We start from the raw sequence: 25,717 nt of genomic DNA, 5'->3' as shown, positions 1-25,717 counted from the left end.
AGTTTGGTGGCAGAAGGTCTTGCCATCTCCAAAAAGTGAGGAGGTCGGCAGGATGCGGCGTGGCCTCCCCGGGAGAACTGCATTTGGGATGCAGGGGCTCTGCAACCCTGCACCCCATCCCCCCACCACCAGGAGCCACCACCCACCCTCCATCAGGCGTTCCTGGGAGATCTGCTCTCTCAACCCGCTACTAACTACAGGAATAAAATGGGGGAGGGGTCCTTGGCCCTGGCCCAGGTCAGCGCTGGGGAGCCTGGGCAAAGCAGTTGAACAGCAGAAGGGCATGTCCATTGGCAAGTGGGAGGCCAGGTGACCGGCTGGAGACATGGAGACATGATACCTCCTGGAAATGGCTTCTTTGATGCGAGTTTGTGCAGAATCAGGGGCAGGGGCGCTGTGTCAGTTATCAGGGAGGATAGACAGACCCGCCATGGGACCAGCCTCCATCGTGTCGCTGCTGGCGATGGTGCCATCTGTGTCTGGCCTGAGAAATGGCCATGCTGCAGGCACCTCCGTCAACGCATCTTATTGATCTGCCGTGCTCCTGCCTCCTGGGACTGAGGGAGGAGGAGTAAAAAGTCAGGAGCTGCCGCCGCACAGCCCCAGTGTTGTGGTCTTGGTGGCTGAGGGCACCCCCTCCCCCAGTAGGTAGCAAGATAGTCCTCAAGGCTCTGCTCCCCTCCGGATCACCATTCTGTCCCCCAGCAGGGACACCCCGGACCTGCCAGCACAATAGCCTTTCAGAAAGATGCATGCCTCTTCTGATTTTTTTTTCCTCATCGAAGAGGCTGTGATTCATTTTGCCATCATTGACACATTGGACCTCTGTTAAATTAGGATTGAAAGCAATTAATCTGGGGCAGAACGCCTGAGAATCCCATTCATAAATAATGCTTTCCCTTAGCACCTCTGGTGCTTGTGTGCCTGGGGAGATTTTCAAACCCAAAGCCTGCAGCCCAAACTCACAGAAGGGAGTATGTACCCACCCAGCCCTCTTCTGCATGTGCATGCAATTAAATGGCCAAGATCAATATATCACCATAAGCACTGAGGCGCCGTGTTTATGGTATGTACATGAGAGTTTATAATGTAGAAGAGATGGGATCCACCACTAGCTCCAACCAGAGCGTAAAACCCATCTTCCAAATGAAAAACATGGGAGTTCCCCTTGTGGCGCAGTGGGTTAAGAACCTGACATCACGTCTGCAAGGAGGCGGGTTCAATCCCTGGCCTCCCTCAGGGGCTTAAGGATCCTGCATTGCTGCAAGCTGCAGTGTAGGTTGCAGATGCTGCTTGGATCTGGCCTTACTTCTTAGAAAGAAAGCACTCAAGGATCCAGCATGGTGGTGAGCTATGATGTAGGTTGCAGATGCAGCTTGGATCCTGCATTGCTGTGGCTGTGGCATAGGCTGGCAGCTGTAGCTCCAATTTGACTCCTAGCCTGGAAATTTCCATATGCCATGGGGGCAGCCCTAAAAAAACAAAAACAAAAATGAAACCCAAAAAAGCACAAAGGCACGTTCGTAAAAGTTCTGTCTTGGGGCTGTTAAGGCTGCACAGAAGGATCAGTTGAGGATAGGCAGGTAGGAATTAGAGCCAGAATGTGTGAGGTGTGGGGAGAGGGACATCCCCGCCCGAACCACTAACTGAGGTATAGCTGAGTGGTTAAGGATGTGGTTAATCATAGCAGTTAATCAAGGCTCCATCACTTGTTAGTTCTATGACCTTGGGCAAGTCACCTGCGTTCTCGGAGCATCAGTTTGTTAATAGCAATAATTGCACCTGGCTTCATAAGAAGGTTGTAAGGATTAAAGGAATGAATGGGCAGAAAATGTGTAGCCCATCCCTGGGATTTAAGAACAGCTCAATCCATGTAGGGAAGAAGAAAAGGATGCTGCTATTGATGGTGGTGCTGATGGCAGTGATTCCTTGGTGTCTCAAAAGTACCCATTGACAATGGACAGTCACAGGCTCTACTGCTCCAACTCTTACCTGTCAGGTAAAAAGCAGGTTCAACCGCTTCAAAGCGTGCTTGGAGGGAAAGTGGCCAGGCCGAGCAGGGACAGGGCATGTGTTTGAACTCCAGAGCTGGTCTTGGACTTGTGCCCTCGAGCCCTCGTCTCTTCACTGCCCTGTCTTCCTCGTGCTGCCCACTGGCTGCGTGTCCCCAGGTTGCACAGCAATTCTCCCGGGAGGGTTGGTGCACCGCGGTTAAGAGGGAGAATTGGCTGCCCACATCATCACTCAGCTTTCTTGTTCGTTTGGTGTGGCTGGGGGAGAATCTGTGCCTTCCTTCCCTCACATGCCTCAAGTGTCACCAATTCCTGGTGAATATGGCAGACAGGGGACCCCAAGCAGCCAGAATCTGAGTGCCGAGGGGAGAGTTGCCAATTCGGCAACTAGGATTCTGTGTACCCTTTTCTGGTCAATTAAAACCTTGTGTTTAACTCAGATCATCCCTTCCCGGGGGCCATCTGAGTCTGTAATAATCTCAAGAGCTGACACGTACTGAGCCAGGCATTCAGGGCGATGCTTTACAAGGGCAATTTCAGTTCAGCTTCACAACAGCCTTACAAAGGAGGCCCTTTCTATCTGGCAGCCTTCTTGGCTGCGAGCAACCCAGGCTGACTTGCTCTTCCAGCAGGAGGGAGTTTATCAGAAGGGTATCGGGGGCTACCAATATCAGTGATAACTGTTGTAGCTCAGGATAGTTGGCCTCATGGTCACTGTCAGAAGGCTGGAATTCAAGGCTGTGGAAAGGCGCTGGGACCAGTGAAGCCCAGAAAGCTGGGCGGCAGGGGAGAACTGGTCCAGGTGCCACCTGTGTGGCTTTGATCATAACCTTCCGGTCTTCTCCAGGCCCTAGTCACTCAATCTGGATTGGTTGAGTTTGGCATCGAGACTTGCCATGTGGCTGGGACAGGGCAGGAAAGAAAAAAAAAAATCTTGTCTGTTAAGCATAACGGATACCAGACTGGCTCTATTTTTCATCAATACTACACCCCACTGGGGATTCCCCCAAAGGAGTTGACTCTCTGGGGGCGCTGGATTCTAGATAGCCCCAAATTGGCAAATCACATTAATGGCGTCAATGTACAGAATGCTCTGAAGGATTGGGTAGATTGCCAGATCTCACACTTACCATGTGGCAGAGCAGGGATTTGCACTCCGAACTCTCAGAGTCCCGATGCTGAGCTCTTAACCAGGAAGAGCTTCCTTTCAGCAGGGAGCTGCCTCCCCTACGATGAACCCAGCTAACGGTGACACTATACCTGTCTCAGACTGATCTAACAGTGGGGAAACTTATTAGCCTCCAGATCCTGTGCTGGTGAATCCAGGGCCTCAGCCATGACATCAGGGGCCCGTTCCAGCCTCATCCATGTGGCTGCAAACTGGCAGTCGCAAGCATTGGGCCTCTTGCTTCCTTGTTCATGTCCCATCAGGGAAAGAGGGGGTAGACTTTCCTCCTCTCTCTCTCTAAAATGGATGAAAGAGGAGTTCCCATTATGGCTCAGCAGTAACAAATCTGACCAGGATCCATGAGGATGCGGATTCAGTCCCTGGCTTTGCTCAGTGGGTTAAGGATCTGGCATTGCCGAGAGCTGTGGTGTAGGTTGCAGACGTGGCTCGGGTCCCACGTTGGTGTGGCTAGGGTGTAGGCCAGCAGCTGTAGCTCCAACTCGACTTCTAGCCTGGGAACTTCCTTATGCCGAGAGTGCAGCCCTAGAAAAAAAGACAAAAATAAGATAAAATAAAAAGAATGTTCTCCGAAGCCGCCAGTAAATCTCTCCTTCAATCTCACTGACCAGAATTGGGTTATGTGGCCACTCCTAAAATGCAGGCTGGATATGATTAACCTCAGACCTGTCATCGAAGCTGGGTGTCAAGCCAAAGCCTTCATGGCCTTTCCAGGATGACAGAGAGGAGGTTCAAGTATCGGGGCATTGACCATGATCCACTATGGGAATGGTAACGCACTTAAATACCCATAAACGTGTGTGAGTGTAAATCACCTTTTACTTATAACAAGGATTCAGGCCAGTCCATATATTCTCCACTACTGATACTTGTGATCCAGTCTCTCTCTCTTTCTCTAGCTAATAAATGTTTTTATTTCATAACTGCAGTATAGACAGAATGAAGACATTATTTGTTCCTTGTTGTTTCCAGCTGGGACTTAGAATCTGGCCAATCGCTGGCCCAAACTCATCTCTTATAGACACTCAGCCCTGGAACTTTGCTAACCACGTTCCATTACATGTAGAGGTTCATTTTACTTTTCAGTGTTGTTTTTAAACACAGCTTGTCTCCTTCTGACAGAGTTACTCTTGGTTTGGGGTAGGATGAGGACAGGGCAGAAAAAAATCTCACCAAAGCATGACTTTTTCCGAGTGGACAGGCTTCCCAGAGCACTGTTTGTCAGGATGCTGTGGGTTGCCAGCAACAGAAGCTCACATTGAAACAGTTTACAGAAGAGGGGACCTAAATAGATACTGGAATATCTTGAAAAAGATGCAACAAGGCCTCGGGAAGCAGTGAAATGAGGGGCTCAAATGGCATCAGAATGCCCCCTCTCTCACTGTGCTTCTCACGGAGCCCCTGCTCCATCTTATCCACCTGCAGACCGACTTCTTCCATCTCTGACCCCGTTATGGAAGGGAGTGGGGCTGCCGAGAACAATCCTTCCCCCGCCCCAATGTTGGATATTCTTTCGCAGTTTTAATTTCAAGGATCCTTGGAGGGTCTAGAATGGGCTCCACGAGGCTCAAGTGCCCGTCCCCAGGCCTGCCGCCTGTGGTCAGGACTCACCTTGGACTTGCGGAGTGACTCCCTCGATGACCATGTAAAAGGTGGGAGAGATGGGAGGACAATCCCAGAGACTCTGTCATAATCATCTCGTGCCCATGAGGGAATGAGGGGTGACAGGCGAGGAGAAGGGCATTCTCCTTGTGATTCCACGGACTTGACTCTGCCCAGCGTTTTCCAGGGAGACTTGTCTCTGTGACCTCACCCTTTCCTCCTGAGGATTCTCTGAGGATACTGCTAGATCTTTCAGGAGATGGTGGTTAACAGAGTTGGATACAGGAACATGGTCCAGTCCCTGCCCTCAAGAGACTCCAGACTGGTCAGTGAGACAGATACGGACAGAACTCAACAGGGCTCCCAAGGACCTCAGCTGTTACACTCACTGTGTACCAGTTACCTAGGCATGGGCTTCTTGCGTTATCTAGGCTGTGTCTAGACCTCCACCAGGCTCCGGACCCTAGTTCTTCTGACACTGCATGGATGTGGCAGGTAAGTGATGGAATAAACTTTCCTCCGTTCAGAATGAGGGGAGTGCCAAAGAGCTGGCTGCTTTGAAGAGGGAAGAGCTTGGCTCTTTCCAACTGGAGGACTGGGAAAGTCATCCCAGATGTGGTACCACTGAGCTGTGTGGAGAGGGGTCTGCAGATGGGGAGGAGGGAAGTCAATGAGAAGCAGAAAGGTGGGACTCCAACTCCCCCTGGTACTTCTGTCCCTGGCCGGGGCTCTGACCACTTAGGATACTCCCTAGAGCACAATCTAAATGAGAACAATGAAATCCGAGCTGTCCCAAGAAGTCAGCACCTGTTTGGTGTCCTGCACGCCTTTCAGGCCCTTTGTGTATTTCTAAGTAGACAATCTCATTCATTTTCACAACAGACACTAAGAGACCAGGAGGGGAGGATGGGCTTAGGAGGAGCCCTGGGCAGGAGTGTCTGAAAGCAGGTGGGAGGCAAGCCTCTGAGGTTTCAACCAGCCTCCCAGCCATTTCTCCCAGCAACACACCATGTGCCCCTGGGCAAGTCTTCTCCCTTTGCTGTGACCCAAGGTCTTCTTTATAGCAAGAGGACATGGGATTCAGTTACCACTGCAGTACCTTCTAGCTCTAACATCGCATGCTCCCTACTGTGCCCTACAGGAAGTGCCCAGTTCCTAAGAAGGATGGTGGTTGGCCTGAGTTCTTCAGCAAGTTGGAGAAGTTTCTGGAAGATACACCCATTGTGAGCAGTAGGAGGATGAGATCCGTGTTTTCATGTTTACCACGGTGAGAGGTAGATGCTCAGGGGAGATGCTGAATGAATCAGTGCAAGTTTCCAGACTCCTGAGTTCGCACATGCCATGGATTGATGTGTCCCCTCCCTCCAGATTCATACCTTGAAATCCTAACTCCCAATGTGACAGTATTAGAGGTGGCATCTTGGGAGAGTAATTAGGTCATAAAGATGGAGCCCTTATGAATGGGATCGGTGCCCAAATCAAAGGGACCCTCTTTCCACCGTGTGGAGGACACGATGAGAAGACCATGGTTGGCACGCTGGAAGGGGACCCTCGCCCAACCATGCTTGCCCTCTGCATCTCAAGCTTCCAGCCTTCAGAACTGTGAGAAATACATTTCTGTAGTTTAGAAGCCACCTGATCGAGGTACTTTTTCATAGCAGGCTGAGCCAGCTGAAACATATCGATTCCAGCGCCTGCTGCCTTTCTGTTGAGCTTTCAGGGAGAAGCCCTTCACTTCCTCACCAGGACAATCTGTTCCTCGGTGGGGATTAAACACTGTTTTATAATTGATATCATAACTGACCCTGGAGCGAGAAGTTGGGACTTACCTTCAATCTCCCATGAGGATCTGGAGCCAGTGCAGCTCACAGGAGACGCAGGGCTGCAGTGCAGAGGAAACCATTCAACGTGTGTATGTGAAAAAACTTCCAAGCTATGGGACAGCACAGGTGAGTGGTTTTGCATCTTTTTTTTTTTTTTTTTCCTTTTTGTAACCACACCTGCAGCATATGGAAGTTCTCGGGTCAGGAGTGGAATCAGAGCTGCAGCTGCCGGCCTACACCACAGCCATGGCAATGCCAGATCCGAGCCACATCCGAGACCTACATCACAGCTTGTTTCAATGCTGGATCCTTAATCCACTGAGCGAGGCCAGGGATTGATTGAACCACATCCTCATGGATACTCGTTGGGGTCTTAACCCACTGAGATACCACGGGAACTCCGGGTGGGTTTGCATCTTAAGGACTAAATGCTGTTGGGTTTTCCAGAGAATGGCAGCACTGTGGAGATGGCTCTAGGAGAGGAGAGCAGGTTCATGTGGCCAGAGGGCTGCCGAGCACAGGAGGCAGGAGCCAGGGAGCCCAGGGGTAGGGTGATCCTGGCTCTATACCAAGGGCGACGCAATATTTCCGAAGGTTCATTGGGATGAACTCAGGCCAAGGTCAGCCTATAAACAGGAGAATCTTCTTTCCTATTTCAGCTAGATTTTCTTTATTTGCATTCATATATTTGCTGGTTCACTCGTCACAAGATTTCCGGCAGCACCTTTGCAGCATGAAAGAATGACCCTTTCTCTTCTAGAGAAAGATCCTTAATCTTTAATTCAGGGGCTTTCAAACTTTTCTGAACATGACCTGCTCTGAAAAAATACATTTTACATCAGGATCTAGTGCAAATGAACATGGATAATACTGAAACAAGAGCTTCAAACACCAAAAGCTTGCCCTTAATGTATGTGATGTGTGCCTCTTTTTTTGGGGGGGGCTGCACCCTCAGAAGTTCCAAGGCTAAGGGTCAAATTGGAGCTCTAGCTGCTTCACACAGCCACAGCCACAGCAATGCCAGATCCTTATTCTCCTGAGCCAAGGATCGACCCTGCATCCTCACGGATACTAGTTGGGTTCGTTACCACTGACCCATCATCAGAACTCCTGTGATGTATTTTTTTTTTTTTTTTTTTTTGTCTTTTGTCTTTTTAGGGCCACACCTGTGGCACATGGAGATTCCCAGGCTAGGGGTCTAATCGGAGCTGCAGCCTAAATCACAGCCACAGCAATGCCAGATCTGATCCGCATCTTCGACCTACACCACAGCTCACAGCAACGTCAGATCCTTAACCCACTGCAACCTCATGGTTCCTAGTCGGATTCATTTCTGCTGTGACGACAGCGGAACTCCATGTGATTCATTCCTAACACAATGGTTCCCAAGATGTGGTCCTGAATCAGCAGCAGCAACAGCACCTGGGAACTTGTTAGCAATGCAAATTCTCAGGCTCCACCCTCCGTTCTCAGAACACCCTCCAGAAGTTCTGGCTGCTTTATTAAGCCTTTCCAAGTGTTTCTGAGGCATGCTAAAGCTGGAGAAAAACAATATCATATACTTGTCTATTTCATTTTTAAAAAAGTGTTATTTGGGGCCCACGCCTTGGGGACTTAACATTACCTTTCGACTTTAGAAAACCTCGGAGGCTGCCCCCAGGCTTTCTTCCTTCTCCCCTTTCCAAAACCATCCCCACCCTCTGCTCTTGAAAACCCCAACCAGACCCACGTCCTTTCCCCTTCTCGACTCCAGCCCTCTGTGTTAGACACTCCTGCTGGAAGCCTTCCTTCTCCGCACTCGCAGAGCTGGTTCAAGCCCCATGAGGGTTCTTGGCTCCGATGCCCTTCCCCTCAGAGACACTGTCCCAACGGGGCTGTTCTTTCGTCATTGCCCTCAGCACCCTCGACACTTGTCTGCCTCCAGTTGACCGAAGCTTCATCCAACAATGCCTGGCATATAGTGGGTCCTCGATACATACTTGTTGAGGAAAAGAAGAAATTAATGATTGACTCTCCACCAGACATATCTGGGAAGACATCATAATCACCAGAGCAGTATTTGGAATCCATAAAGCCCCGCTCGCCTCTCGGACCTGGCGCTTCCCAGTGAGAATCCTTGTCACTGTTTTGGAAGGTGAGAAAAAGACGTGGCGCATCCCCTGTCTGAGGTTCCTTGGCTTGCCAGCCCTCCGCCATTCTGGTGGGTAATATTTTCATCAGGGAAATGTGGAAGGAAGAGCACCAGCCTCAAGTTAGGGCACTTGGGTTCAAGGCAGGGTTCACAGCCTGGCTCTTAGGAAAGCCCATCGTGTCTTCAGCCTCAATACCACTGGGGTCACAAAACCCGTATAAACTCCCTTGTAGCACTGTCAAGGGACAACTAGGAGGCGACTTACGAACATGCCACTTGCTATAAAGGAGTCACAGCCTTTGCTAATTTTTTTTTCTCCGTTTTGGCAGCACCAGCAGCATATGGAAATTCCCGGGCCAGGGATCGAACCCGAGCCACAGCTGCAACCTATACCACAGTTTGTGGCAACACCAAATCCTTAGCCCACTGAGGGAGGCCAGGGATTGCACCTGCATCCTCACAGACATGGTGTGGGTTCTTAACTCTCTGAGCCACAACGGGAACTCCCAAAGATCCACAGCCCTAACCTCTAAGGTACTGACCCATAAGCCATATTTGTAACCTTACCCACCGCCCTCCCAAGGAAGCTGCCAGGAGTGTGGGGCTGGAAGTCCCTGGTGAGAGCGAACAAACCTGAAAATACCTGCATGGCTCCTAGAAAGAGTCCTGAGCCTCAGGGTCTAAAGGAGGGCTTTGGCGATTTGCATACTGATTTGCATATCCTTTGCCGGCCCTGGGAGGCTGGTGGCTGATCCCTCCTCCTCCAGCCCTCCTCGGCCTCTACACCTCCCGACTGGAGCCCAGCCTGGAAAAATGGTGGGTTGGGCCCCGCCTGCATTCCCCCCCCCCAACTCGCTGCCCCCACTGCCTTCCCCCACCTCCCGGAAGCTGGGATGTGGGCAAATGTCATCGTGCAGAGAGCTCTAGGGCCACACTGCCTGATGGATGGCAGGCCTTAAGCGTGACTGAGCTTTCACAGCTAAAACCATTAAAGGTTATTCTCCTTTTAATTCTTTGTGGTCGTTCTCACTCCTTCCTTAGAGAAACCTCTGATTTTCACTTGCGAGACGCTCGGCTGCGCTTGTCATACCCAAAAAGGTGATTTCAGTTCTCCGATGCCAAAGAACCTTTTCTGCTGATCAAAACACAGCTGCAGAGGCCCGTGTGATCTGCTAATGGGCACCCCAGCTCTGGGGTATGTCTGTCTGTACCTGGGAAAATAGATATAATTAGGATAACGGATATCATATGTATATGCAAATGCAGCAGGTAAAAATGACTCGCAATGAGATAGGGCTCCTGTTTGCCAAATCCCATCAGACCAGCTGTGCAGCTGAACCAAAGCCGACCCCATCACTACCCCTTCCCCACCTTGCCTTCTGCAGAACCAGCTCTCGTGCCCTCTCTCTCTCTCTCTTTCTCTTTTTTTTTGGTTTGTTTGTTTTTTGTTTTTTGTCTTTTTAGGGCCACACCTGCAGCATATGGAGATTACCAGGCTAGGGACTGAATCGGAGCTGTAGCCCCTGGCCTACACCACAGCCACAGCAACATGGGATCTGAGCTGAGTCTGCAACCTACACCACAGCTCATGGCAACACCAGATCCTTAACCCACTGAGGGAGGCCAGGGATCAAACCTTTGTCCTCATGGAAGCTAGTCGGGTTCATTAACCACTGAGCCACGACTCCTGGTGCCCTCTCTTCATCCCCTTTCCTTTCCTCCCCTCTGCTGGACCCCTCATGTATGTAATTGGGTTTTGTTTTCATATAAAAATAGTTATTCATATTTTCCTGAAAAGTCTCCTTCAGTAGCTCCGGATCTGATGAGGATGCAGGAATCTTAGCATCTCAGAGGCAAACTCGGGAAAGAAGGACAGGAGAGATCCTTTAATAAGACTTCTGTCCCCACAGTAGCAACATTGTGACCAAAGAGGACCTGGCAAATGATGATGGGGACCGAATTGCCTTTTTCGAAGGCAGCTACTCCATTGGGAGGGCCTGGGGTCAGGAGGCAAGAATGTTCAGGTTTGAGTTGAGTTGTGTGTTTGCTTCTTCCTGGTGTGGTGAGCTTGGGCGAGTGGCTTATCTCCCTGTGCCCTGGGTTCCTCACCCTAACATGGACACAACCCCAGGGACGGAAAGGGCCTGGCAAGCTGCACGCTCTCAGATGATGTGTTTCTCTGTAACGGGTTCATGGCAGGCGGAAGAGAGTCAAGGGTCAGGCCCAGGTCCTTGCTCCATTACACCCTCCATTTATGCCCTTCACTGCCTGAGCCTCAGTTTCCGCATCTGTAAAGTGGCCTAAAGGTGTCTATTTTCCTGGGCTGTTAGGAAGGTCAAAGAGACAGTGAATAGAGGTCGTGGTGTATCACCGTAAACCGCGGAATCTAGTTGGGTATATGGAGTTACAGCGTCTGCATCTCTAGGGAGCCCTGGGCCCGACCTCACAGGTTGGAGATGGGTTCAAGAGAACCTTGCTCCCATCTAGCCTGTGAAAATCACTCAAAACTCGAGGCAGGCAACATGGGCACTGTGGGGTTTTTTGTTTGTTTGTTTGTTTGCCTTTTAGGGCTGCACCTGCGGCATACGGAAGTTCCCAAGCTAGAAGTCCAGTCGGAGCTGCCGCTGCCGGCCTGCATCACAGCCACAGCAACTTGGCCTCCTCGCCTCATCTGCAACCTACAGCACAGCTCATGGCATCGCCGGATCCTTAACCCACTGAGTGAGCCCACATCCTCGTGGATACTGATTGGGTTTGTAACCCACTGAGGCACCACAAGAACTCCATGGGCACTGATTTTAATGAAGCTGTGCAGGCATTCAATGTGGGCAGCCAGCTTCTGCCAAATTATGATGCTCTGCATATGGACATCTGACTTTTAGGCTGGGATTGGGACCTTTCTCATTTTTGTATGCTCTGTGCTTCGCACAGTGCCTAGTGCATCGGAGATGCTCAAGAAATATTTATCAGTTGCCTAAATCAATGGATGAGTCAATGTTGAATCACATTATAGATTTATTTCTCTGCCCTATGGACAGAGTAGCGAGGGCTGTCAGAGTCCTGGTCCCTCTACCAATGGCGAGGAAGACACTGCACAGGGCTGGTGGACTCTGAAGTCAGAATCACACCCAAATCTGGTTCTGCCATTTCCTAGCAGCGATTCAAACCCTGTTTGAACTTCAGCATAAGAAAACTTGCAGAGCCCCAGTTTGCCTCCTCTGTAAAGTGGGGATCCAAAGAGTACCTCCTTTCTAAGGTCCTGGAGCCGATTTCTTAAACTTGTACTTGACCGTGCCTGCAGATTCCTGCGAGGAAGGTAGGGAAATCGAAGCAGGTCTTCTACCTTCCGCTCTGCGCTTCCTCCCTCATCACCATGCGGATGCCGGGCAAATTTCAGACCCGGTCCGGTCTCAAGCCCCGGAAGTGAATCTGATCCTCAGTCTAACTGTGGCATCGATGTCCTTTATGCTGGTGAAGGCATCGATACATGTTCAATAGCATACGTCTTAAATAAACATCTAAACGCCGTATTACAGATGATGAAAGTCATTTCCGCACCGAAGATTATCTCACACGATCATGTTTCCATCATTATCTGGGGCCTCTGTATTTGGCAAATCTCCGGAGCTATTTAAATGATAGCATTAGTCCTAATACCGTATAAAATGACTAGTTCCTCAGGGTGGGTTTATTTTTAATAGTGTATGTCAGCAGCAAATAGCTCAGAAGACCCCAGAGGAAAAAGCACAGCTCATGCTCTCGCGGAAGTGATGATATGGATATATTTAATATCTATATAAAAAACCTTTTAGGCGCCATGGTGACATCGACCTGGATAGTTAGACATGTACTGGCAAAATCCTGGGCTGTTTATGGGGCGCGATGCAGTGTGCATGGCAGGACCTTTTTGAGGCTGTTCAGAGTCAAATTTGGGCTTCGACAATCTTTGACAGACATTTGACCCTGGTCGTAAAATACTCTGAAACACACACTGAGAGAATAAAAATCACTTCCTTTTTTTTTTTTTCATGAATCTGTTGATAAGTTTGCTGTGCTATTAAAATGTTTAATCACTTGCCTCCAGCAAGAGTAACCTTCCATCTGAAGTTGCAGTTTATTAGAGCGCCTAGAATATACTGGCTATTTACCCAAAAGATGGCGGTGGCGGGGGTCGGGGGGATCCTTAGAGGGAAAAGAAGCCGCATGTCAAAATCAAGCATAGAGTCATGAATGACTGGGTTGAAAGCAAAGGTGATCTTGGAGCCTGTGGCAGGAGGACATAATGTAAAATCTGCACCCAAGTTCCCAACCTGAATGCACAGGGTCAAGTCTTGGAGTGGCAGGTCCCGCCAAAGCTGCAGCCCTGGGATGGTTGCTGGTGCCACCGGGCATGTACCAGGGAGGGGAGAAGGGGCAGCAGGAATGGAGCTGCTTGCTAGGACTGTCTTCCTTCCAAGCAAAGGCCCGCCTCTCTGCTTCGGGGTGTGGTTTCAGCTACGCTTGCACCATCTGTTGCCTTTGGACTTCATGGAAATGGACCTCATTCCAGCCTTTCCGACTTGACCTGAGGCAAACTGAGTTCTGGGCTGGGGGATGCCTGTGAGGCAGTGAATGCTGTCAGACTCTGGGAACCACAGCCCTCTTCCGGCCAGCGAGGCATAACAGCATGGACCTCACCCTTGGAGGAAGGACTATGGAAGACCCTTGGATGACAGCAAATAACATCCAACCCCTTCTGGTAACTGGTCATTCCGGACCATGCCTGGAAAGGTACCTAGAATAATGAGCCACCTGGTTACTATGTCACAAGTCTCTAAAAACTGATGTATAAAGACATAGAGAATGTCCTACACATCATGCTAGTCCTTGGCTCTCCAAATAGCTAAAATTCCTTTTTATTTATTTATTTATTTATTTTTTGTCTTTTTGTTATTTCTTTGGGCCGCTCCTGCGGCATATGGAGGTTCCCAGGCTAGGGGTCGAATCAGAGCCGCAGCCACTGGCCTACGCCGGAGCCACAGCAACGCGGGATCCGAGCCACGTCTGCAACCTACACCACAGCTCACGGCAACGCCGGATCGTTAACCCACTGAGCAAGGCCAGGGACCGAACCCGCAACCTCATGGTTCCTAGTCGGATTCGTTAACCACTGCGCCACGACGGGAACTCCTAAAATTCCTTTTTAGAATCAAATAATTCTATCTCAAACTAGGTGAAAAGGAATAACAGGTATTCTGGCAGGAAAGGATACGAGAGCGCAGGATATTTGGGAAAAGTACTTGGTGTGCCTGCAGCATGCAGAAATTCCCAAGCCAGGGATCGAACCAGCACCCCAGCTGTAACCAGAGCCATAGCAGTGCCAATGCGGGATCCTTAACCTGCTGAGCCACGAGGGAAATACACATCTTGAAGAGTCACGGGGGTCTATCAACATCCATCTAATATGTTCTGGAGTGAAAATCTAGCCAACCAGACAGAGCCTAGACGAGTCACTCTGCTCAAGCCAGCGTTTCCCCCAAATCGTTTGGCTACGTATTCCTTTCTTCACAGAATGGCTGGCATCAGTCTTAACCCTGTGAAACCCAGCTTAAGAGTCACTGCGTGGCAGGCAGAATTCTAAACATGCTTGTCCCCTTTCCAAGATTCTCTTCTTCTTCTGGTTATTCCGTCAAACCCTGATGCAAGTACAGCTGAGAAGGAATTTTGCCCATGGGATGGAAGTCCTCGTACATTGACTTAACAACGGGGAGATTATGTGGGTGGGCCTGACCTAATCAGTTGAGTCCTTGATTGAAAGAGGGCGAAGGATTTGAAATCCCCTCCTTGGCTTTGAAGGTGAAGAGGGAAGGACTGTGAATGGCCTGAAGTAGCCAAGCGTGACCTCTCCAGGGCAGCCAGCAGAAACGTGGGGACATCAGACCTGCAGCCACAAGGAAAGGGATGGTGCCAACAGCCCGAGTGACCCTGGAAGCTGATTCCTCCAGAGCGCCCCAGACAAGAGTCCAGACACCTGGCTTTTGGCCTTGTGAGAGTCTGCCGAGGGAGAACCCAGACACTGAGTCTGCCCCCATTTCAGCCCCACAAATGTGAGACGATGAAAGGGTGGTGTTTAAGCCTCTAAGTTTGTGGTAACTCCTTCATTATACAGCAATAACAATACAACCAAACAAACAAAACAAGGACAAATACCTGCCGATTCAGAGAAATCAAAGCAGAATTAATCGTGGTCCATTCTTCCTACCCCATTACCTGTATAAGGTGTTTTACATGTAACAAAACACTGTCTAATCAGGTTCTACCAGTGATGCCCAGACACGGGCAGGGCAGTGTCTCCATTTTTATAGGCAAGGACACAGATTCAGGAAGGTTGAAGGACTTGCCCGAGATGCTTGGCCAGTAAATGGAGGCGAGGCGACCTGATGGGGGTTGTTTTTTGTCACCTAGGGTTCCGGAATTTCCTTTACTTCCTCCTGCTTTCAAATAGGGAAAATGTGAGCACTGGGTGACATTGCAATTGGATCCGTGCAAAGGAGGATGAAAAAAAAATTCAGAAGGCACATCAGGTGAAGGGTTTGACTACTTTGTCAGAGAGGTCCTCTCGTTTGTCCCTTGTCTCTGACCTGAAAAGCTTGCTGGAAAAAGGACTCCGAGCTTTGAGCCGGTACCCGTGTGCGGGGCGGCTGCCGGAAGGGGACAGCAAGGATTCTTTATCTGGATGACTAAGGGCAAGACACACAGGCCTGTGATATCGAGAGGAACGATGTCTGCAGGCTGACCTCCCAGATGGCTGGTTTGCAGATGCAGGGCTGCTGGTGTAAGCAATCTGCTTTCTCTGCCACAAGGAGCCTTCCCACCTGTGCCACCTGCATCCCTTCAGGGGACCCCTAACTTAGCATCAGGGAGCAGACAAGTCACCCAGGACCACTGCCATGGACACAAAGGGACCAGACTCCTTCAGGGTCACAGGTGCCCTGACTTTCCCTCTCAAGTGTTCCCTGGTATGTATACACCATACACACACCACACACACACACACACACACACACACACACACCATGCATACACACCATAGCCACACACACACCACATACACACAGCACACACACACACCACACTATACACACATATGCACACACTATACAACACACTCACATATACATCACCCCCACACACACACAGTCCCACACCACATCCACACACCACACCCATGTATACACACACATCCAGATACACCCCCACACATCCACACACACCCCGATGCACCCACACACACCACAAACACACCACACACACTCACACCATACCACAGACACTTAGGCATACACACACACACACACACACACACACACACACAATACTTGGCCATCTTATGGTAGCAATTCTCCATGTTGGTTAATGATCATTTGCTGATGAACCAGAATTCCTTACCAAGCAAATTTAGTGTGTGCGTGTGTGTGTGTGTGTTTTGTGTTTGGCACGAGTAAGAATTGTGCAGTCATTTACTCTTTCCCTAATAACAATCGAGTGCCACCCTGATGGAGAGCAGATGCAGTGCTAGATACTGTCTTGAAACTGCCCCAAGTTCACGCTAAGACACAGATGGAGAAAGTCATGGTCAGATGAGACTAGCGTGCATCCAGAACATCTGACCTCGTGCCTTAACCCGCAGGTTCCCAAAGCACAAGGGGGAACGTGAAATGCTCTAAGACTAAGTGGACCCTGGGTGGAGTTAGAATCTTGAAGGCAAAGATGTTTGGAAAACAGAGTTACGCAATCAAACAAGACCCTTTGCGTGGCTCTTCAAAATTTTATTTTTTAAAAGTTTTCTTGAAGTAGAGTTGATTTACAGTGTTGTGGTCATTTCTGCTGTACAGCAAAGTGCTTCGGTTATCCATACACACACAGCCCTTCGCTGTCAGATTCTTTGCCCACACAGATGATCAGAGAATACGGGGTGGAGTTCTCTGTGCTATGCAGCCGATCCCTGTTGGCCAGTCAGTCCATAGACCTCAGGGTGCACAGGCCAATCCCAAACCCAAACTCGAAAAGGCCAGGAGCACTGTACATCTCCAAGAGGGGCTACGTGGCACCCCGCTTGGCTGTGCACCCCCCCCCCAACCTTCTAGAGTCTCTTGGGAAAGACTGACAGAGAACATTTTGAGACAGGCTGGTTAATTCTTCCTGTGTGGCTTGTCTCTTCACTGGCAATGTCTTAGCCTCTTTCTTTCCAGGGTTCTTTTAGGATGGCCGTTTTGTCTTTCCAGGAACTGGATCGTTTCTTATCCATTAGTCCGAACAAGGAGGTGATGCAGTGGAGACTGGGGTGGGGGTCCTTGCACATCTGTCGCTGTCACCTGTGGCTCACTGGGGGTGGGGTGGGGTGGGAGCAGTGACCGCCCCCATCCTCCAGGGACTGACTTTCACAGTCGGAATTTCCAGCCCAGGGGAGACAGGCAAAGGGACACAACACTCCGGAGGGAGCAGCCCTTCTAAAGGAAACACTCCTCCTGCCTGGGGACTCGTACTGGGGGAGGAGGAAAAGGAAGAGGAGGAGGAGAGAGAAACCCCTGAGCGGTGGACCCAGAGGGGCCCCTTTTATGGCCTTCCTGTTTATGGCTGAGAAGTAAACAGCCTGGGAGCCAGGTCGTCTCCGCCAGCAGCTGGGGCACCGGCTCAAGCTGCCTGGGGACCCTCTCTTTCTGGGTGGCAATGGGCGGGGAATCTGCCAGTCACGGGAGTCTCTGGGGGCACTTTTGTTTGTACCAGTATCTCGGGGCATTTCCCCTTCACCTCCCACCATCTGCTTCACCCGCCTCACGGGTCCTGTGCCTTTCGGGGGACAGCTGCGAAGCTGAGTGCGCAGGCTCCGGGTACAGATCGCAGCTGGGATACCTCACAGCTGTGTGACTTTGGGCGAGCCCTGCACCTCTCTGAGCCTCCTTTGTAGTGATGAGCGGGAGGGCCTGTGAACAGCACCTACAACCTGCCTGGCATGTGGTAAGTGTCAGTACAGGTTTACTGATGTCCAAATGACTACGCCCTGGCCCTGTGTGCCTGAAGGGAGGCCTTACCCGAAGGGAGGGATGGGCCGCTGGAGTGGGGGAGTTCCCCCCCCCCCCCGCGCGCGCGCCCTTGATAGGTCCCCTGGCCTTGGACCAGGCAGCAGCAGCTCTCTCTCTGGGTTGGAACCTGCTGCACGTGGCCTCCTGAGACACGCAGGCGGTGATGGAGGAGGAGATGGTGCCCCGGCACCAGGGCCAGCGGACACCAGGAGAATCAATAAACCATAATTATCCAGGACGGTGTCTGTGGGAGGTGCAGAGCCCTGCAGAGGGAGAGACAGAGGAGGGGGAGGGAAGATGCCAGAAAGGAGGTCCCGAGAGCAACATACACACTCACATCTGGAGAGATGCCGCACAAGCGTGCACCAGAGGAAAGAAATGCTGGAGAGGGTGACATACACGGGGATGGGGTGGGGGGCGTGGGCGTGGAGCCCTGTCCTTGCTGGTGGGCCTGGCAGAAGGAGTGAGAGCACCTATCCAGACAGCACTCTGCTCTTTGAACTGCCCCAAAGCCTCGCCCACACGCATCCTTTGCATTAGGAGTAAGAACAGAAGATCCTAAACATAATATCTGTAAAGAATACTGGAGTAACTCTTTGCTGCAGAGACAAAACTTTCCGGTGTCTGCTTATAAGTTGGAATCCACGCATGTGGTTCATCTAGATGGTCAGATATGATGATGTGAGAATCACACCGTCACCAGGATCCTTATCATCCCTGAATACACGGCTGCCTCCCAGGCCCACGTGGTGTGGGATCCAGCACTCCTGGAATTGACCTGTGATGCTGTCACTGGAGTTAGTGGGGAGGCTCAGGGACCCCTGGGCTTGTTGGTGAGCTCTGCCATGTTGCCACTCACCTGATGCCTTTGAAAGCCCCCTTGAAAAGTGGCCTTTTTGGATCCCCCACACTTTGAAGTTTCACAGCCCCCCCATCAAGGGATGACTAAATTTGTGTGTGTTTTCTAGGCCCCATTTGATCTGGTACCCTGGTAACCTTTACAAGCACACAAGTGGCAAAATCGGGGTCATTTGGGGCTGGCGTGTCTCCTGAATGTGTTAGGGAGACTGATAGACAGGATGTTTTGGTGACCCTCGAATAGGCTGGGTCCCTCCCCCGCTTCTTTTTTTTAAGGATTTTATATATAGATTGCATATGTGTGTGTGTGTGTGTGTGTGTGTGTGTCTTTTTAGGGCCATACCCATGGCATATGGAAGTTCCCAGGCTCAGGGTCCAGTTGGAGCTGCAGGTGCTGGCCTACACCACAGCCACAGCAACACCAAATCTGAGCTGCCTCTGTGTCCTACACCACAGCTCACAGCAACGCTGGATCCTTCACCCACTCAGTGAGGCCAGAGATTGAACCCGAGTCCTCATGGATACTTGTTGGGTTTGTTGCCGCTGAACCATGATGGGAACGCCTATATATATTTTTTAAACAAACACACATGCAAACAAACTTGTTTTACCTTGGACTTTATGGTGCGCCTGGCACCAGCCTAAGTATTTTACAAGCATTATCTCAGCTGCCTAATCTCAATGGCACCAATAGAAACTCTTTATTCCCTCATGGGTAGAGGTACTGGCCAGGGCTCTGGCTGTCACAGAGCTCCACGGTGGCCAAGCTCAGGAGACACTCAGACTGGCCGTCAGCATTGCACAGGGAAGCCCAAGGTCACCACCGCCTTTTCCAGTGAGGAAACTGAGGACCAGGCAGGTTCACCCTGAGGCCTCACAGCTCATCCTAGAAGGGATCAGAGGAGGTTAGTACCCATTCCCCGACCCCTCTGAAGGTGATGAGAAAAGAAGCACACACGGTAAAACCCAGCTTGCACTGCGGGGGCGGGGGGGATTCTCCAGCATAGTCCCCCACCAGCTGGTGTCCCCTCCCCACTGCCTACCCCTCAAAGGATGCACACACCCCTCCCCCACATCTAGGTGACACTTTTTTCCAGCAGGCCCACGTCCTGGCCTTGGCCGACTGGGGTGGGGTGGGGGGGCATGGCCCACAGGGCTGCTCAGGCTCCCAGGAGGCAGGAAAGCAGAGGGCTCCTCCAAATTCTGTCTTTTCAGTGGGGGGGGGGGGTACCATCCAGAAAGGTCCCTCCGGCCTGGAACCCAAAAGGAGAACCAGAACCCTATGGCTCCCACTTGGCCGGGTCAGCCAGGGGCCTGCAGTGAGAAGATGGTTCCAGGGTGTGGGGTGGCCCGTTCTGCTCCCAGGTGGCCGGAGGCTTCCCAAACTTTTTTCTCCTGATGCCGGAGAGCCAGGGCCAAGGGGTTTGGGCTTCTCTCTCTCATCAGGAGCTCCTGCTCAGCCTTTGGGGAAGGGGGATGTGGTTTCTACTTTGTTTCTTTCTTCTTTTTCTTTTTTTCTCTTATTTCAAATTGCCATGGTGACCTCAGGCAAAGTGCAGCAGGGAGTTTCCTTTTGTTCTTATCTTTTTGTTTTGTTTTGTGTCTGTTTAAGCTGTATACAACTGTTGGAGAGTTTAATTTGGATACAATGAAGCCAGATAACCAGAAACATAAATTACCTTCAAGACTCTGAGCTTTAAGAATTGGCTTCTTCCCCTTTCAAAACTTCATGCAATTTTTCATTAAGTAACTTATTCTCTGACCTCGATAAGATATCCCAGGGAAAGGATGGTTTAAAAAAAAAAAAAAAGGGTGTGTGTGTGTGTGTGCGCACGTGTATTTTCTACCTCAGTTAAAAGAAAAAGACAAAAGACAAAAAAGGGGGCGGGGTTCCCGCGCGGACACAACAGAAATGAACTGAACCTGACTAGAATCCATGAGGATGTGGGTTCAATCCCTGGCCTTGCTCAGTGGGTTAAGGATCCAGCGTTGCCCAGAGCTGTGGTGTAGGTCGGAGACAGGGCTCAGATCCCGTGTTGCTGTGACTGTGGTGTAGGCCAGCAGCTGTTGCTCCAAATTGACCCCTAGCCTAGAAACTTCTATATGCCTCAGTTGAGGCTCTAAAGAGCAAAAAAAAAAAGGGGGAATGAAAATCTGTAAAGAAAGTGCCCTCAAACTCTGCAAACGCTACCTCTGGGTTACTTTGTTACTTGTTAGTAAGGTTATACCTTTGGCTGGGTTTCTCCAGTTTCTTCTGCCTCAGATCGGAATCCCTCTCTGGAAACACTAGAACTGCCACAGAGTGGGAGGCTTTACAAAAGGCTGAAAACATGGGAAGGATGTGAAGCCGGTTTTCTTTAAACTGAAGGAAACTTTAGTTGCACGAAGTGAAGTAACATTTTCCGCCAATTCAGCCTTGCTGGTTTCTGTTTGATTTGGGAAGAAGGGGTGATCTGTGTCACCCCAAGCAGAGGGATCACGTTCATTAGATGTTTTCTTACTTGCTTCAGATGCGTGGAGAAGTCTTGAAGCGCTAAGAGAATAAAAATTGTTGGGAAAGAATAATGCAAGTAATTACTCCTCTCTCTGTTTTTTCCAACCTGGGTTTTGTCCTTTCTTCGTCTATAGCTTCAGATCAAGCATGTTGGACCTTGTCCCCCTCTCCCAGCACCTCCCTCCCCCCTGCTCCCTCCCCATCTCTGCTTCTTTCCAACCCCCGCCCCCGCCACCCGACACCCCGGGGGAGCAAGGCCAGAAGGCCAGATGCCTGCTGGCTGGGACTCCCACAAGTGGTTTGGTGTTGGGGGCAGGGAGGTCAGGAAGGCTTGGAAGACTTGGGGAGCAGAGCAGTTTCCATAAGCAGAACCGGGGGCTGAACTCCAGCCAGAGGCCACCATCCCCAAGAGAAGATGAGCTGGAGGTACCAGCTGCTTCTTTATCTTTTTTCCCCTTCCTTCCTTTGTTTCTTTAGTCTTTTTAAGGCAGTAGAGGCACATGGAGGTTCCAGGCTAGGGGATGAATTGGAGCTGTAGATGCCAGCCTACATCACAGCCACAGCCACGCGGGAGCCAAGCCACATCTGCGATCTACACTGCAGCTCATGGCAACGCCAGATCTTTAACACACTGAGCGAGACCAGGGATCGAACCTGTGTCCTCATGAATACTAGTCACATTCTTTACCACTGAGCCCCAGTGGGAACTCCTGCTTCTTTCTTCTTCTGATAGTGAGTTCAACATCCCAGGGAAACCTCCCACTCTCAGGACAAGTTATGAAATGATGATATAAACTATGCTGACTGCTGCTGTGAGTTTCTAAGTATTTAAAGGCCTTGCTTTCTTAAAAAAAAAAAATGTGAATTTGATGCAAGACTTTTGCAGAGGCAGGTGACAAACATACTGTAAGAAGGATATCACAGCCACAGCCAAAAGTTTTTGCAAACTCTGTGGTTTTCTGATTGGATTGCTTATTTTCTCTCCCTGTCTCACTACACTTTACTCTTTTCCACATGTCATTGTGTGTATCAGGACTTTCCTTTCTGTTTTGTACACGTGATTTTGAATCTCAAGTGCTCAGAAATCTGTGTATGTCCACATGGGGCCAGATGCATACACCTCTCGCTGGGTGAGCCCGGTCTCATCTGTGGCTTCCCCTAGAGCCCCCACTGTGCTCTGTCCCCCTTGAAATTTACACTCAGGTGACCCTGCCACAGGTGAAAGACTGTAAACCCTCCCCAAGTTCCCCAAGGGTCTCCAGCCCCAGGCACCCTGGGTTTCTGGCTGTTGTTTCTATTAGCATGGACTCAACGCCCTGCTTCGCGGGCTGATTTATGGAGGCGTTAGGGGAAAACTCCACAGAGGGTGTAAAACACAGTGTCCCACGCTTGGGCCCGAGCTTACTTGTTATCAGTGACTGCAAGTGCGTTTTATAACCTTGGTGCCAAATCGAAATCAAGGTGATTTGCGCATCAATCTCCCGGATAAAATCAGGGCATGCTCTATTGTGGTTTGACCTTCCTGGTGCCTTTGGCTGGTCTGACTTGTCTAAGTCCCTTGGACAATTACCCAGGGACAGTTGGAAAATGCAGTGATAATGGCCAGAGCTGGGATTACCAGCTGTATCAAAAGGCTTAACTGCTCACCCCAGAGACTCCTGAGCACCAGCGAAAAAGCCCCAAGGGGAGGTTTACATGGTTTCGAAGGAAGCCTACAGGCTGGGCGTGTGAGTGCCAGGGGGCCGTTTTCCTGTGCATTTAGACTGCACCCCTGAACTCCACAGCAAACTGAGAAAGCAAAACCTGGAACCTTGCAAAAAGCCAGCAGATCACTGGGCTTCAGAGAGCCAGTGCAGGCCCTCCTTGTCTTCTTTCTTTTCTTTTTTACAAACCACGCAGTAGCTTTTATTTATTTATTAATTTGGTCACATCCATGGCATGGGGAACTTCCCAAGGCAGGTATCGAACCCGCGCTACAGCTGCAGGCTGAGCCACAGCAGGGACACCGGATCCTTAACCCATGGAGCCGCCGGGGAAGTACCTTGTCTTATTTCTAAATCCCCGGATCTCAGTCAACTGCTGGCCGGAGATGTAATTAAGTTTCTAAAATGAATGTAAGAGCAGGAATAGGGTGGAAATCAGGGGTATCTTTTCTGCCGCCCTCCCCCAAGTGGGTTCTTCTTGTAGATTTGTTGCCATTGCTGTTGTTACTAGGTAATGATGGGAGGCTTTCTGAAAAACTGACAGTCTTTTTCAGTCAAGTTCAACTCTTAACCCCCAATTCTGAAGGATGCGCTTACAAGAGCCTAGCAGGGTTAATGCTCTTTGGAACAGATTGGTGGAAATTGTAGATTTTTTGAAACTGAGGGCTCTTCAGTGATGGTCAGAGGGTCTATTTAGGATAAATATTTCTAAGTCAAGGTTTTATGCCTATAATCTGAGTTTCTCAACTTATATTTAGCCCAAACTTCTTTTTAAAGTAATTCCCCCTCTTGGTTCGGCACCCTTTCATAGGCCAGTGGAGGAACTCGGCTGGCTCTTCGCATAGTAAAGCCTGTTTTGCAAATGCCTTTAAGATATGCTAATGTATATGGGCTGATTATTAAGATAAATACCTTGTGTTGGAAACTGCCGTTAATTATAATATATATAATTAGTCACTGGTCAGCCTAGAAGTTATAATTTATTGTTCCCTAATTTGCATTTATTATCAAAGATATTTAATTTAAAGGAATTACAAAAAATCGCCTGATTTGAGTGGTTATGGAGATGGTGGGCATTTAGCAAACTTCAAAACTCTTTTTTTTTTTTTTTCTTTCGAACTTTTCTAAACCCATTATATACAATTTCAGGAAATAACACACCACTGTGAGGAGATGACTTGTGTTGGTTGATTAAAAAAAAAAATCAGAAAGCCATTTTTGTGAGAAATGATGCCGTTTTCTCTTCCAGACCCTCATTTTTGGAACACTAGGTAAGCTGGCATGATGAGAGGGTCCAAGGCCAAGTAGGATTACGCAGCTTATGCGATGAAGCTGTCTTTGTGTCATTGCTGGTAGGGTTGTGGGGGTAAAAGTAAAGCATTAGATGCTTTTCGTTTCGGATTATAATTTCTTTGGACAGTAAAAAAGAGACTAGTAGTTTGCTACGGCTACAGCCTTTGTATAAAAGGAGACTCCCGTGCCTTTTCCTGAAGTTTCTCTCCATAAAGCACCACGGGCCTTTCCGACATATTGTTTCTCGCTTCCTTTATCTGAAGACTCTGAGCTCCCTCTGCCACACAGGAGTGACTTTGAATTAATGTCTTATGTTGAAACAGGGCTCCTCGGCATGATGTGAGAAGGCAGCTGTTATCCCTTTCTCCCCTTTGAAATCTCCTTGGAACGTCCTTGGCTCTTTTTAGTCAAGGCAGCTCCAGTTGGACTTGGCAGTGAGTTAGTACGAGCTGTGTCTGCAGGGGAAGAGGCACCACTGGGATGTCAGAAGGCTCCTTCCTGGGTGGCCAGAATCTTCCATCCCAGGCTGATGTCCATAAGACTATACCTTTCAAGTGCGTGTGTCTTCTCATGGCTGTGGTGTAGGCCTGCAGCTGAGGATCCAAGTCGACCCCTAGCCTGGGGACTTTTTAGGGCAGGTGCGACCCTAAAAATAAACAAAACAAAACAAACAAACAAAAAAACACCAACTAAAAACAGCCTCCTTTTTATGATTACCGTTAAGGCCGCAATGCTGACCTCAGTGATACAGGGCTGAACGGCTGCCCACGCAGAGTAATGCACACCGGGTTCTGTGTGGGGATGATTCCTGGGTCCAAATCCAGACCCTCATTTCCGAGTCAGGGCACCCCCCCCTCCCCAAGCTACTGGAAGTGTTGGCTGTCAGTGGCTCAGAGCTGCTGCCTTTCCTGGTGTTTCATCCATCCGCCCCTGAGTAGCCCATAGCCAGTTGACAACCACCCCCTCGGGGGCAGAGAGTCCTAAGGGACAGTTTGCCATTCAGAGTCCCCACCTCCGGAGGCCATGCTTAGATCTGGTTCCAGACTACAGCCTTGCTCAGCCCCATTTCTTTCCGTCTTCTGCTCCCTTTCCCTCCTCTAAGCGCTCACTTAACAGACCCCATGCATTTAGATCCTTGTCCCAGGCTAGGCTTCTAGGGAACAGCTGCCCCCCACCCTCCCCACGTCATTTGACTTCCAGACAGGAATGTTCTGTGTGGCCAGAAAACCCGGCCTCTGTTTCCCCCCAGGTCCATAGGTCTAATTTCTTTTCACCTATAGATGCCCGATGTGCTCCCAAGACAATGTTACTCTTTTCAAGTGCATTCAATGTCATCCATGGGTCTGCAGAGTAAGAGAAGTCTGTGTTCCCCTGAGGATGTCAGAATTCTTTTCTCAAGGGCTCTGCTTGAAGGCTAGAACCAGCCTCTGGGAGGCAGGATAACATGAGTTTTGTGGCCCAACAGACCTGGGTTCAGTCCAGACTGCCATTTACTTTTTGTGCAGGGCCAGGCACAAAACTAAGCCCAAGGCCACCCTCACCCAGCTGGTAAA

General features: G+C 50.0%; 1 long non-coding RNA gene across 1 annotated transcript; it reads left to right on the top strand.

The window, feature by feature from the left end:
• LOC110260962 lies at positions 3,691–10,267 on the top strand. Its single transcript, XR_002344612.1, has 3 exons — positions 3,691–6,749; positions 8,522–8,757; positions 9,796–10,267. It is a non-coding gene; the product is annotated as an uncharacterized LOC110260962 (long non-coding RNA).

Source organism: Sus scrofa, chromosome 6 (assembly GCF_000003025.6).
Source record: "Sus scrofa isolate TJ Tabasco breed Duroc chromosome 6, Sscrofa11.1, whole genome shotgun sequence".
Lineage (NCBI taxonomy): Eukaryota > Metazoa > Chordata > Mammalia > Artiodactyla > Suidae > Sus > Sus scrofa.
Note: the sequence above shows the minus strand (reverse complement) of the source record. Positions and strands in the feature narration are given on the sequence as shown.